Here is a 13,475-nt window from a genome sequence, read left to right as displayed (position 1 = left end):
TGCTCAACAGGACTATCAGCTCCAGCGAACCCTGCCTCAACAGGACCACATTGCCTCCAAGGCTGAACCCCTGCCCCAACAGGACTACTGCCTCCCAGCAACCCTGGGCCTCACAATACTGCCTCCCAGCAACCCTGCCTCAACAGGCCTACTGCCTCCTAGCATCCCCTGTCAACAGGACTACTGCCTCCCTAGCAACCCTGCTCCAACAGGAAATTACTGCCTTCTCCCAGCAACCAACCCTGCCCCCAACAGGCCCACTGCCTCCTAGCTAAACCCTCTGCCTCAACAGGCGGTACTGCCTCCCAGCAACCCTGGGCCTCAACAGGGACTACTGCCTCCTAGCAACCCTGCCTCAACAGACAACTGCCTCCCAGCAACTCCTGGCCTCAACAGGATCACTGCCTCCTAGCAACCTGGCCTCAACAGGCCTACTGCCTCCTAGCAACCCCAGCCTCAACAGGACTACTGATCCCAGCAACCCTGGCCTCAACAGGCCTACTGGCTCCTCTGTAGCAACCCTGCCTCAACAGGACTAGCTGCCTCCCAAAGAACCCTTCCTCAACAGGACTACTGCCTCCCAGCAACCCCTTTGGCCTCAACAGGACTACTGCCTTCCTAGCAACCCTGAAGTCTCAACAGGCCTACTGCCTCCCAGCGACCCTGGGCTTCAACAGGACTACTGTCTCCCTAGCAACCCCTGCCTCAACAGGACTATCAGTCTTCCAGCAACCCCTGCTCTCAACAGACCATTGCCTCCCAGCAACCCCCTGCCTCAACAGGATTACTGCTCCTAGCAACCCTGCCTCAACAGGATTACTGCCTCCTAGCAACCTGCCTCAACAGGACTACTGCCTCCAGTAACCTCAGCCTCAACAGGACTACTGCCCCAGCAACCCCTACCAACAGGACTACTGCCTCCTAGCAACCCTGCCTCTTCAACAGGACCACTGCCTCCTGCAACTCTGCCTCAACAGGACTACTGCCTCCCAGCAACCCCTGCCTCAACAGGTGACTACTGCCTCCTAGCAAACTTCTTCTGCCTCAACAGGATTATCAGTCTTCCCAGCAACCCCTGCCCTCAACAGGACTACTGCCTCCTAGCAACCCCTGCCTCAACAGGACTACTGCCTCTAGCAACCCCTGCCTCAACAGGCCTATCAGTTCTCTCTAGCAACCCCCTGCCTCAACAGGACTACTGCCTCAGCACCTCTGCCTCAACAGGACTACTGCCCTCCCCTAGCAAATTCCTGCTCAACAGGACTACTGCCCTCCCAGCAACCCTGCCTCAACAGGACTACTGGGCTTCCAGCAACCCTTCTGCCTCAACAGGGACTACTGCCTCCCAGCAACCCCTGGTCTCAATAGGACTATTGCCTCTCTAGCAACCCTGCCTCAACAGGACTACTGCCCTCTCTAGCAACCCTGCCTCAACAGGACTACTGTGCCTCCTAGCAACCCCGCCCCAACAGGCTTGCTAAGCCTCCTGCCACACATCACACAACGCCAGTTAAAGTATAAGTTTAACGTACATTATTCCTAAGTGCACTCAGCACAGGATCTCAGAATCATTCAGCTCAGGGAAATGTTAGCAATCTTACGAACCTCAGACCTGGCAAAGACACCGACGATGAGAGTGAGAGAGAGAGAGAGAGAGAGGAGAGAGAGAGAGAGAGAGAGAGAGAGAGAGAGAGAGAGAGAGAGAGTGGCTGAGGACTGGAGTGCATACAAGACTCGGAACATCACTCAGAACTTGGTAAGAGAAAGAATCCTGTCTTGAAGACAAGACTTGATGGCAGTTCATTACACTGCATCTCTTAGATCATCATACTCAAATAAAGTAAGAAAGAGAGGGAGAGAGGGAGAGAGAGAGTGGGAGGAAAAAGAGTTTTTCCTTCCTGGTCCGTCTCATTCTTCACAACGAGATATACGATTGGTTGGCCCGGGATGGCTGGTGACCCTTCCAGCTGACTGATCTTCTCTGGCGCCTCAGTTCTAGGAACACCGGAGTGAGCCCTCAGTCACGCTTAGCTCAACATATGTCATCTCCCAGTCATGAACGCCACTACCTCCACCTCCCAGCCCACCTGCTCCACCTCCTCCTCCTCCACCCTCCTCCTCTGCTCCACCTCTCACCTCTCCTTATCCTTCACCTCCAATCCTCCTCCCTGAGTACTCTACTCCCCGGGGGAGTGACGAGCAACAGAATACCTGCTGGGTGCAGTCTTACCTCTAAGATGGAAGAAAGTGTCCCCTGTAGACTACCACAACTTCGTACATATATTCCCAAAGTATAACTCGCTTGTTTAAGGCTGTGCACAACTGACTTACTAAATAACTATTGAGTTTGTGTTAAATGGTAATTTGAGATATATGGTATTATAATCTTGTTTCAAGAGAAAGGACTTATTATGTTTTTTTCCATGGAGAAACTGTTGGGTACAATTATCTGAGCGGCAGCCCATCCTGAGCGTAAGGTTGTGAGCTGATATGGCTAAAGATTTGCATCTCAACACCTGGCCTGTCTTGACTGAGGACTGTGTTGGGATAATTTATTTCCAGAGGCCTACCTATCTAACCACCGCATGAGAGTTGGCAAGGGTGGTATGGGGACCTTGTATGACACCACCCACATTATTAGTGGTGTGTTTTTTAATCCATCTCGTTTCACTGTCCTTAGCATTTTAAAAGTCAGGATTTTATTGATTCTTTTGTGCCTCACGCAGGCAGACTAAAACTGTCATAGTATGGTACATCTAATACATTTTCCCTGGCTGTATAGTTTCCTTAGGCTCAGTCCTGGAGAAAGTCTTCCTAGATGACAGTAGGACCTTCTCAACAAAATCCCTGGGATACCTAAGTTTTGTGGCTATGTTAAATATCCTGTTGATTTCATCTTCTAAATACTCAGGACTGCAGATACGCAAAGCTCTCAGGAACATTGTAAGGAAAATACTCCTTTTAACCCTAGATTAATGTTTGGAGTAATAATGAATATATGATGACACACTGGTGGCCTTCCTGTAGACTGCAAATTTGAAACTTCTGTCGATGCGATGGATTAAAACGTCTAGGAAGGGCAGATTGTTCTCTGTTTCATGTTCTATTTTGAACTTAATAGAAGGCACTAAATCATTAAAGCAATGTAGGAACTCATCAATGCTGTGATCTCTAGGCCAGAGACAAAGCACATATACGTATCTGAACCACTAAGCATTATTTGGGAGAATATCTTTAAGTAGTCTAGCCTCATAAAATTCCATATACAGGTTGCTGAGTAAGGGGCTGAGGGGATTTCTAATAGCCATACCCAGCTTCTGAGCATAGTACTTTCCTTCAACCACAAACTAGCAATCTATGACACAAAGTTTAATCAGTTCAATAATTATATTCGTGGGGTAGGGCAGGGAGAAGTTTTCTAGTTCCTCTTCAAGGTAGGTAAGCACGTCAGGGACTCTGGTAAATAGCGCTGTAACATCAAAACTCTCCAAGGTAAAGTCGTATGAAACATTTAATTTCCGAAGCCTCTCAGTAAGGTCAGGGGAGTTAAAAGTTTAACCAGCCATTTAGATAAGTTATATGCTGCTGAGCCTATTTGAAGGGAAATTATGAACTAATTAAATAATTGTCGGTGAGGTCCGCAACTCTACCGTATCTTTATGGATTTACCTGGAGTTTACCTGTAGAGGGTTTCGGAGGTCAACGCCCCCGCGGCCCGGTCTGAGACCAGGCCTCATGGTGGAGCAGGGTTTGATCAACAAGGCCGTTACGGCTGGCCGCACTCAAGCTGACGTACGAACCACAGCCCGGTTGGTCAGGTACTGACTTTAGGTGCCTGTCCAGTGCCTTCTTGAAGACAGTCAGGGGTCTATTGGTAATCCCCCTTATGTATGCTGGGAGGCAATTGAACAGTCTTGGGCCCTGGACACTTATTGTGTTGTCTCTCAGTGTACTCGTGGCGCCCCTGCTTTTCATCAGGGGAATGTTGCATCTCCTGCCGAGTCTTTTGCTTTCATAGGGAGTGATTTTCGTGTGCAGGTTTGGTATCAATCCCTCCAGGACCTTCCAAGTGTATATTATCATGTATCTCTCTCGCCTGCGTTCCAGGGAATACAGATCAAGGACCTTCAACCGTCCCCAGTAGTTTAGGTGCCTTATCGTACTTATGTGTGCCGTGAAAGTTCTTTGTACACTCCGCAAATCTGCAATGTAGCCATCCTTGAAGAGGGCCATTAGTGTACAGCAGTACACTATTCCATGGGCTTGGCATCCCTAGTTTGAATGTTCTCATTATCCATCCTATCATTTTCCTAGCGGATGAGGTAGATACATTGTTGTGGTATTTGAAGGCGAGATCCTCTTACATTATCACTTCCAGGTCCTTCACATTACTTTTCCGCTCTATTGTATGGTTAGAATTTGTGGTATACCCTGACATATTTTTAATTTCTTCAAGTTTTCCATATTTGAGTAGTTGAAATTTCTCCTCGTTGAACTTCATATTGTTTTGAGCGGCCCATTCGAAGATTTGGTTGATGTCCGCCTGGAGTCTCGCAGTGTCTTCGATGGAGGTTACTGCCATGGTGATCCAGGTGTAATCCGCAAAGGAAGACACGGAGCTATATGGCTTACATCTCTGTCTATGTCAGAAATGAGGATGAGGAATAGAATGGGAGTACTGTGCCTTGTGGAACAGAGCTTTTCACCGTGGCTGCCTGGGACTTTACTCTGTTTACTATTACTCTTTGTGTTCTATTTGTCAGGAAGTTGCAGATTCATCTACCAACTTTTCCCGTTATTCCTTTATCCCGCATTTTGTGTGCAATTACACCATGGTCACACTTGTTGAAAACTTTTTCAAAGTCTGTGTATACATCTGTATTTTGTTTATCCTCTACAGCATCCAGGACCTTGTCATAGTGGTTCAGTAGCTGGGACAGGCAGGAGCGACCTGCTCTAAACCCGTGTTGCCCTGGGTTGAGTAATTGATGGATATCTAGGTGGTTGGCTATCTTGCTTCTTAAAACCCTCTCAAAGATTTTTATGATATGGGATGTTAGTGCTATCGGTCTGTAGTTCTTTGCAATTGCTTTACTGCCACCTTTGTGGAGTGGGGCTATATCTGTTGTTTTTAGTGTGTGTGGGATGACCCCTGTGTTCATGCTCCCTCTCCATAAAATGCTGAAGGCACGCGATAGGGGTTTCTTGAAATTCTTGATGATCACGGAGTTCCACGAGTCTGGGCCTGGGGCAGAGTGCATGGACATGTCATTAACTGCCTCTTCAAAGTCTTGTGGAGTTAGAATATCCGAGATTTTTGGGTTTCGTTCATAAAGAATTCATCTGGATTGTCGACCCTTAGAGCGGACAGTGGCTCGCTGAACACTGAGTCATATTGGCTTTTAGTTCTTCCTGTGATTCTTGTCTCCTATAAGATTCCTTCGGCTTAAGTTCGATATTTGCAATTTCATTGACTAGTGCTTCCCTTCATACTTGAGATATATTGACCCAACTCAGCAGCTCTGTGACTCATCGCCTTCGTCTGTATAGGGAACGTCTCTCTCTTTCTAGTTTACATATTCTCTTTTTCTTAATGGAATGTGTCTTGAGTAGATCTCAAGAACCACAGAATTCATTTTTTTTAAGGCAAATGCTCGGATCCGTGTTGTTTAGGATATCTTTCCAGCTTGTTTCATTTAAGACATGGTTTACTTGATCCCATTGTATGTTTTTGTTATTGAAATTAAATTTGGTGAAGAGACCTTCATGACTGATCACATTTTGCTGGTCCGGAGGCCTGTGCATACATGTATGTACCTCTATTATGTTGTGATCTGAGTGAAATGTCTTTGATACAGTTATATTACGTATCAGATCGTCATTGCTAGTGAAGATGAGGTCCAACATATTCTCTAGTCTTGTAGGCTCTACTATTTGCTGGTTTAAGGTTGCAGAGATTTAATAGTTCGTGTGTGTGTGACTTTTCATCTGAGCTGCCTCCCGGGGTGATCTCTGCTAAAACATTGTTTGCTATACTCCTCCATTTTAGGTGTCTCAGGTTGAAATCTCCTAGTAGTAAGATGTTTGGGGCAGGAGTTGGGAGATTTTCCAGACAGTGGTCAATTTTCTCAAGCTGCTCCTGGAATTGCTGGGAAGTTGCACCTGGAGGCTTGTATACTACCACAATGACAAGGTTTTGGTTTTCGATCTTCACTGCCAAAACTTCAATTACATCTTTTGAGGTGTTTAGTAGTTCTGTGCAAATGAGCGACTCTGTGACATACAGGCCAATCTCCCCTTGTTGCCTGTTTAGTCTGTCGCATCGGAATAGGTTATAACCCGGAATCCATATTTAGTTGTCATAATGATCCTTTATGTGGGTCTCTGTGAATGCTGCAAACATTGCATTTGACTCCGTGAGCAGTCCCTTGATGTAAGGAATTTTGCTGTTGACGGCTTTAGACCCTGTATGTTTGCAAAAACAAATGTCGTATTGGTGGAATTTAGGGGAAGTTTATTTGCTGGCTCTAATATCTGGGTTGATTAAGACTCAAACCAGGGAACCCGGTGCTTCCTGTTATAAGTACAGTAGGCTCAGCAGCATATAACTTACCTAAATAGTTGGTTAAACTTTTAACTCCCATGACTGGTAGGAGCTCGGAGGCGCATATTAAAAACAATGTTGATCTTACTGAGAGGCTCCAGAAATTAAATGTTTCACACGACTTTACGCTGGTGAGTTTTGATATTAAACTATGTGCCAATTGTGAGGCCTACTCTACCCGACTCCATAAGGGGTGGGGTGTTGGGGGGACCGGTGTATGGTTGGCATCCCGCTGTACCCACTCAGAGAATGCCTGAATGCCTCTACACTACCATTTTATGAAAATTTCCATACATCTCCTGTTGTTGCCTTTGCAACATTGCACAGCTCCTGATGAAGCACTGATAAGTGTGAAAGCACTTGAGCTAAAGATTTCCACTCCCCACCCCCCGTGGCTTGTCTTCCTGTTATATATATATATATATATATATATATATATATATATATATATTCTGGTAAAAAGAGAATGAAAAGATGGGGTGGTAGAGGAAGTCGAGGTAGAGGTGTGGAGTTAATAAAAGTATTAGTCAGAGGGCTGAAGAGGGGTTGTTGAGGTGGTTTGGTCATTTAGAGAGAATGGATCAAAGTAGAATGACATGGAGAGCGTATAAATCTGTAGGGAAATAAAGGCGGGGTAGGGGTCGTCCTCGAAAGGGTTGGAGGGAGGGGGTAAAGGAGGTTGTGTGGGCGAGGGGCTTGGACTTCCAGCAAGCGTGCGTGAGCATGTTAGATAGGAGTGAATGGAGACGAATGGTATTTGGGACCTGACGAGCTGTTGGAGTGCGAGCAGGGTAATATTTAGTGAAGGGATTCAGGGAAACCGGTTATTTTTATATAGCCGGACTTGAGTCCTGGAAATGGGAAGTACAATGCTGGCACTCTAAAGGACGGGTTTTGGGATGTTGACAGTTTGGAGGGATATGTTGTGTATCTTTATAGATATATGCTTCTAAGCTGTTGTATTCTGAGCACCTCTGCAAAAACAGTGATTATGTGTGAGTGAGGTGAAAGTGTTGAATGATGATGAAAGTATTTTCTTTTTGGGGATTTTCTTTCTTTTTGGGTCACCCTGCCTCGGTGGGAGACGGCCGGCTTGTTGAATATACATATATACACACGCATATATATATATATATATATATATATATATATATATATATATATATATATATATATATATATATATATATATATATATATATATATATATATGTCGTGCAGAATATGTAAAACTGGTCAATTAGCAAGAACTCATTTAAAATTAAGTCCTTTCTAAAATTTTATAAGTTTAAAGATATATTTTTTTCATTAATGTTTAATGTAAAAATTTATAATTTTGCACCAAAAGAATCTTAGAAAACTTACCTAACCTTATTATAACAAGAGCAATTTATTTTAGCCTAACCTAACTAAATATATTTTAGATTTGTTTACAGTAATTTAATACTAAACAAACCCAGTAAAATATGTTTTTTTCGTTAGGTTCAGAATGACTTTGGCGAAATTATTGCATACACAAATTTTCACTTGTCCTATATGGCAAGATGAGCGTTGCTATTTAAGCCAAGATCGCAAGTTCTGCCTATTCGGCACGACATTATATATATATATATATATATATATATATATATATATATATATATATATATATATATATATATATATATATATATATATATATATATATATATATATATATATATATATATATATATATATATATATAGGGAGGGAGGGATAGGGAAGGAGGGAGAGCGAGAGAGAACACATCTCATAAGAATATTCTTACTTTAATCCATACATTAGGGAATAAATTATCCTTGACTGGTTGTGTACAGGTGACCTACATTAATGACCCTCGTGTACTGGAGATGTTTGAGCGGAACAAACCAGTGAGGTCAGTGTTCGTAGGAACGTCAGGTTACAATACAGTATACACTGATACACTAAATAATACCACTCATTTCTCCATTAACAAATTATTTTAATTAACAGCGTAAAAGGAAGCCTACAGCTGACATAATCGACACACTGGCTTACCACACTGGCTTACCATACTAACATACTACACTGGCTTACCACACTAACATACCACACTGGCTTACCACACTGGCTTACCACACTAACATACTACACTGGCTTACCACACTAACATACTACACTGGCTTACCACACTGGCTTACCACACTAACATACCACACTGGCTTACCACACTGGCTTACCACACTAACATACTACACTGGCTTACCACACTAACATACTACACTGGCTTACCACACTAACATAGCACACTGGCTTACCACACTAACATACTACACTGGCTTACCACACTGGCTTACCACACTAACATACTACACTGGCTTACCACACTAACATACTACACTGGCTTACCACACTAACATACTTCACTGGCTTACCACACTAACATAGCACACTGGCTTACCACACTACCATACTACACTGGCTTACCACACTAACATACTACACTGGCTTACCACACTAACATAGCACACTGGCTTACCACACTAACATACTACACTGGCTTACCACACTAACATAGCACACTGGCTTACCACACTAACATACTACACTGGCTTACCAAACTAACATAGCACACTGGCTTACCACACTAACATACCACACTGGCTTACCACACTAACATACTACACTGGCTTACCACACTAACATAGCACACTGGCTTACCACACTTACACACACTGGCTTACCACACTACATACCACACTGGCTTACCACACTAATATACTACACACTAAGATACTACACTGACTTACCACACTAACATACTACACTGGCTTACCACACTAACATAGCACACTGCTTACCACACTAACACCACACTACTACACTGGCTTACCACACTAACATAGCACATGGCTTAGGCTTACCACACTAACATACTACATTGGCTTACCACACTAACATAGCACACTGGCTTACCACACTAACATACCACACTGGCTTACCACACTAACATACTACACTGGCTTACCACACTAACATAGCACACTGGCTTACCACACTTACATACTACACTGGCTTACCACACTAACATACCACACTGGCTTACTACACTAACATACTACACTGGCTTACCACACTAAGATACTACACTGGCTTACCACACTAACATACTACACTGGCTTACCACACTAACATAGCACACTGGCTTACCACACTAACATACTACACTGGCTTACCACACTAACATACTACACTGGCTTACCACACTAACATAGCACACTGGCTTACCACACTAACATACTACACTGGCTTACCACACTAACATAGCACACTGGCTTACCACACTAACATACTACACTGGCTTACCAAACTAACATAGCACACTGGCTTACCACACTAACATACCACACTGGCTTACCACACTAACATACTACACTGGCTTACCACACTAACATAGCACACTGGCTTACCACACTTACATACTACACTGGCTTACCACACTAACATACCACACTGGCTTACCACACTAACATACTACACTGGCTTACCACACTAACATACCACACTGGCTTACCACACTAACATACTACACTGGCTTACCACACTAACATAGCACACTGGCTTACCACACTGGCTTACCACACTAACATACACTAGCATACCACACTGGCTTACCACACTAACATACTACACTGGCTTACCACACTAACATACCACACTGGCTTACCACACTAACATACTACACTGGCTTACCACACTAACATACTACACTGGCTTACCACACTAACATAGCACACTGGCTTACCACACTAACATGCCACACTGGCTTACCACACTAACATACACTGGCTTACCACACTGGCTTACCACACTAACATACCACACTGGCTTACCACACTAACATACCACACTGGCTTACCACACTAACATAGCACACTGGCTTTCCACACTAACATACCACACTGGCTTACCACACTAACATACTACACTGGCTTACCACACTAACATACTACACTGGCTTACCACACTAACATACTACACTGGCTTACCACACTAACATAGCACACTGGCTTACCACACTAACATACTACACTGGCTTACCACACTAACATACTACACTGGCTTACCACACTAACATAGCACACTGGCTTACCACACTAACATACTACACTGGCTTACGACACTAACATAGCACACTGGCTTACCACAGTAACATACTACACTGGCTTACCAAACTAACATAGCACACTGGCTTACCACACTAACATACCACACTAACATACTACATTGGCTTACCACACTAACATAGCACACTGGTTTACCACACTAACATACTACACTGGCTTACCACACTAACATACCACACTGGCTTACCACACTAACATACTACACTGGCTTACCACACTAACATACCACACTGGCTTACCACACTAACATACTACACTGGCTTACCACACTAACATAGCACACTGGCTTACCACACTAACATAGCACACTGGCTTACCACACTAACATACCACACTGGCTTGCCACACTAACATACACTGGCTTACCACACTGGCTTACCACACTAACATACACTAGCTTACCACACTAACATACTACACTGGCTTACCACACTAACATACCACACTGGCTTATCACACTAACATACTACACTGGCTTACCACACTAACATACTACACTGGCTTACCACACTAACATAGCACACTGGCTTACCACACTAACATGCCACACTGGCTTACCACAGTAACATACACTGGCTTACCACACTGGCTTACCACACTAACATACCACACTGGCTTACCACACTAACATACCACACTGGCTTACCACACTAACATAGCACACTGGCTTACCACACTAACATACCACACTGGCTTACCACACTAACATACACTGGCTTAGCACACTGGCTTACCACACTAACATACCACACTGGCTTACCACACTAACATACCACACTGGCTTATCACACTAACATACTACACTGGGTTACCACACTAACATACCACACTGGCTTACCACACTAACATACTACACTGGCTAACCACACTAACATACCACACTGGCTTACCACACTGGCTTACCACACTAACATAGCACACTGGCTTACCACACTGGATTACCACACTAACATACCACACTGGCTTACCACACTAACATACCACACTGGCTTACCACACTAACATACCACACTGGCTTACCACAATAACATACTACACTGGCTTACCGCACTAACATACTAAACTGGCTTACCACACTAACATACCACACTGGCTTACCACACTAACATACTACACTGGCTTACCACACTAACATACGACACTGGCTTACCACTCTAACATACTACACTGACTTACCACACTAACATAGCACACTGGATTACCACACTAACATACTACACTGGCTTACCACACTAACATACTACACTGGCTTACAACACTAACATAGCACACTTGCTTACCACACTAACATACTACACTGGCTTACCACACTAACATAGCACACTGGCTTACCACACTAACATACTACACTGGCTTACCAAACTAACATAGCACACTGGCTTACCACACTAACATACCACACTAACATACTACATTGGCTTAGCACACTGACATAGCACACTGGTTTACCACACTAACATACTACACTGGCTTACCACACTAACATACCACACTGGCTTACCACACTAACATACTACACTGGCTTACCACACTAACATAGCACACTGGCTTGCCACACTAACATAGCACACTGGCTTACCACACTAACATACCACACTGGCTTGCCACACTAACATACACTGGCTTACCACACTGGCTTACCACACTAACATACACTAGCTTACCACACTGGCTTACCACACTAACATACTACACTGGCTTACCACACTAACATACCACACTGGCTTATCACACTAACATACTACACTGGCTTACCACACTAACATACTACACTGGCTTACCACACTAACATAGCACACTGGCTTACCACACTAACATGCCACACTGGCTTACCACAGTAACATACACTGGCTTACCACACTGGCTTACCACACTAACATACCACACTGGCTTACCACACTAACATACCACACTGACTTACCACACTAACATAGCACACTGGCTTACCACACTAACATACCACACTGGCTTACCACACTAACATACACTGGCTTACCACACTGGCTTACCACACTAACATACCACACTGGCTTACCACACTAACATACCACACTGGCTTATCACACTAACATACTACACTGGGTTACCACACTAACATACCTCACTGGCTTACCACACTAACATACTACACTGGCATACCACACTAACATACCACACTGGCTTACCACACTGGCTTACCACACTAACATAGCACACTGGCTTACCACACTAACATACCACACTGGCTTACCACACTAACATACCACATTGGCTTACCACACTAACATACTACACCGGCTTACCACACTAACATACTACACTGGCTTACCGCACTAACATACTACACTGGCTTACCACACTAACATACCACACTGGCTTACCACACTAACATACTACACTGGCTTACCACACTAACATACTACACTGACTTACCACACTAACACTGCCTTACCACACTAACATACTACACTGGCTTACCACACTAACATACTACACTGGCTTACCACACTAGCATACCACAATGGCTTACCACACTAACATACTACACTGGCTTACCACACTAACACACTACAGTCGCTAACTAAAGTAAGATACTACACTGGCTTACCACACTAACATACTACACTGGCTTCCCACAATAACATACTACATTGGCTTACCACACTAACATACTTCACTGGCTTACCACACTAACATGCTACACTGGCTTACCACACTAACAG

This window comes from Cherax quadricarinatus, unplaced genomic scaffold, assembly GCF_038502225.1.
Source record: "Cherax quadricarinatus isolate ZL_2023a unplaced genomic scaffold, ASM3850222v1 Contig48, whole genome shotgun sequence".
Lineage (NCBI taxonomy): Eukaryota > Metazoa > Arthropoda > Malacostraca > Decapoda > Parastacidae > Cherax > Cherax quadricarinatus.
The sequence above is the reverse complement of the archived record's forward strand: the minus strand, read 5'-3'. Positions refer to the sequence as shown.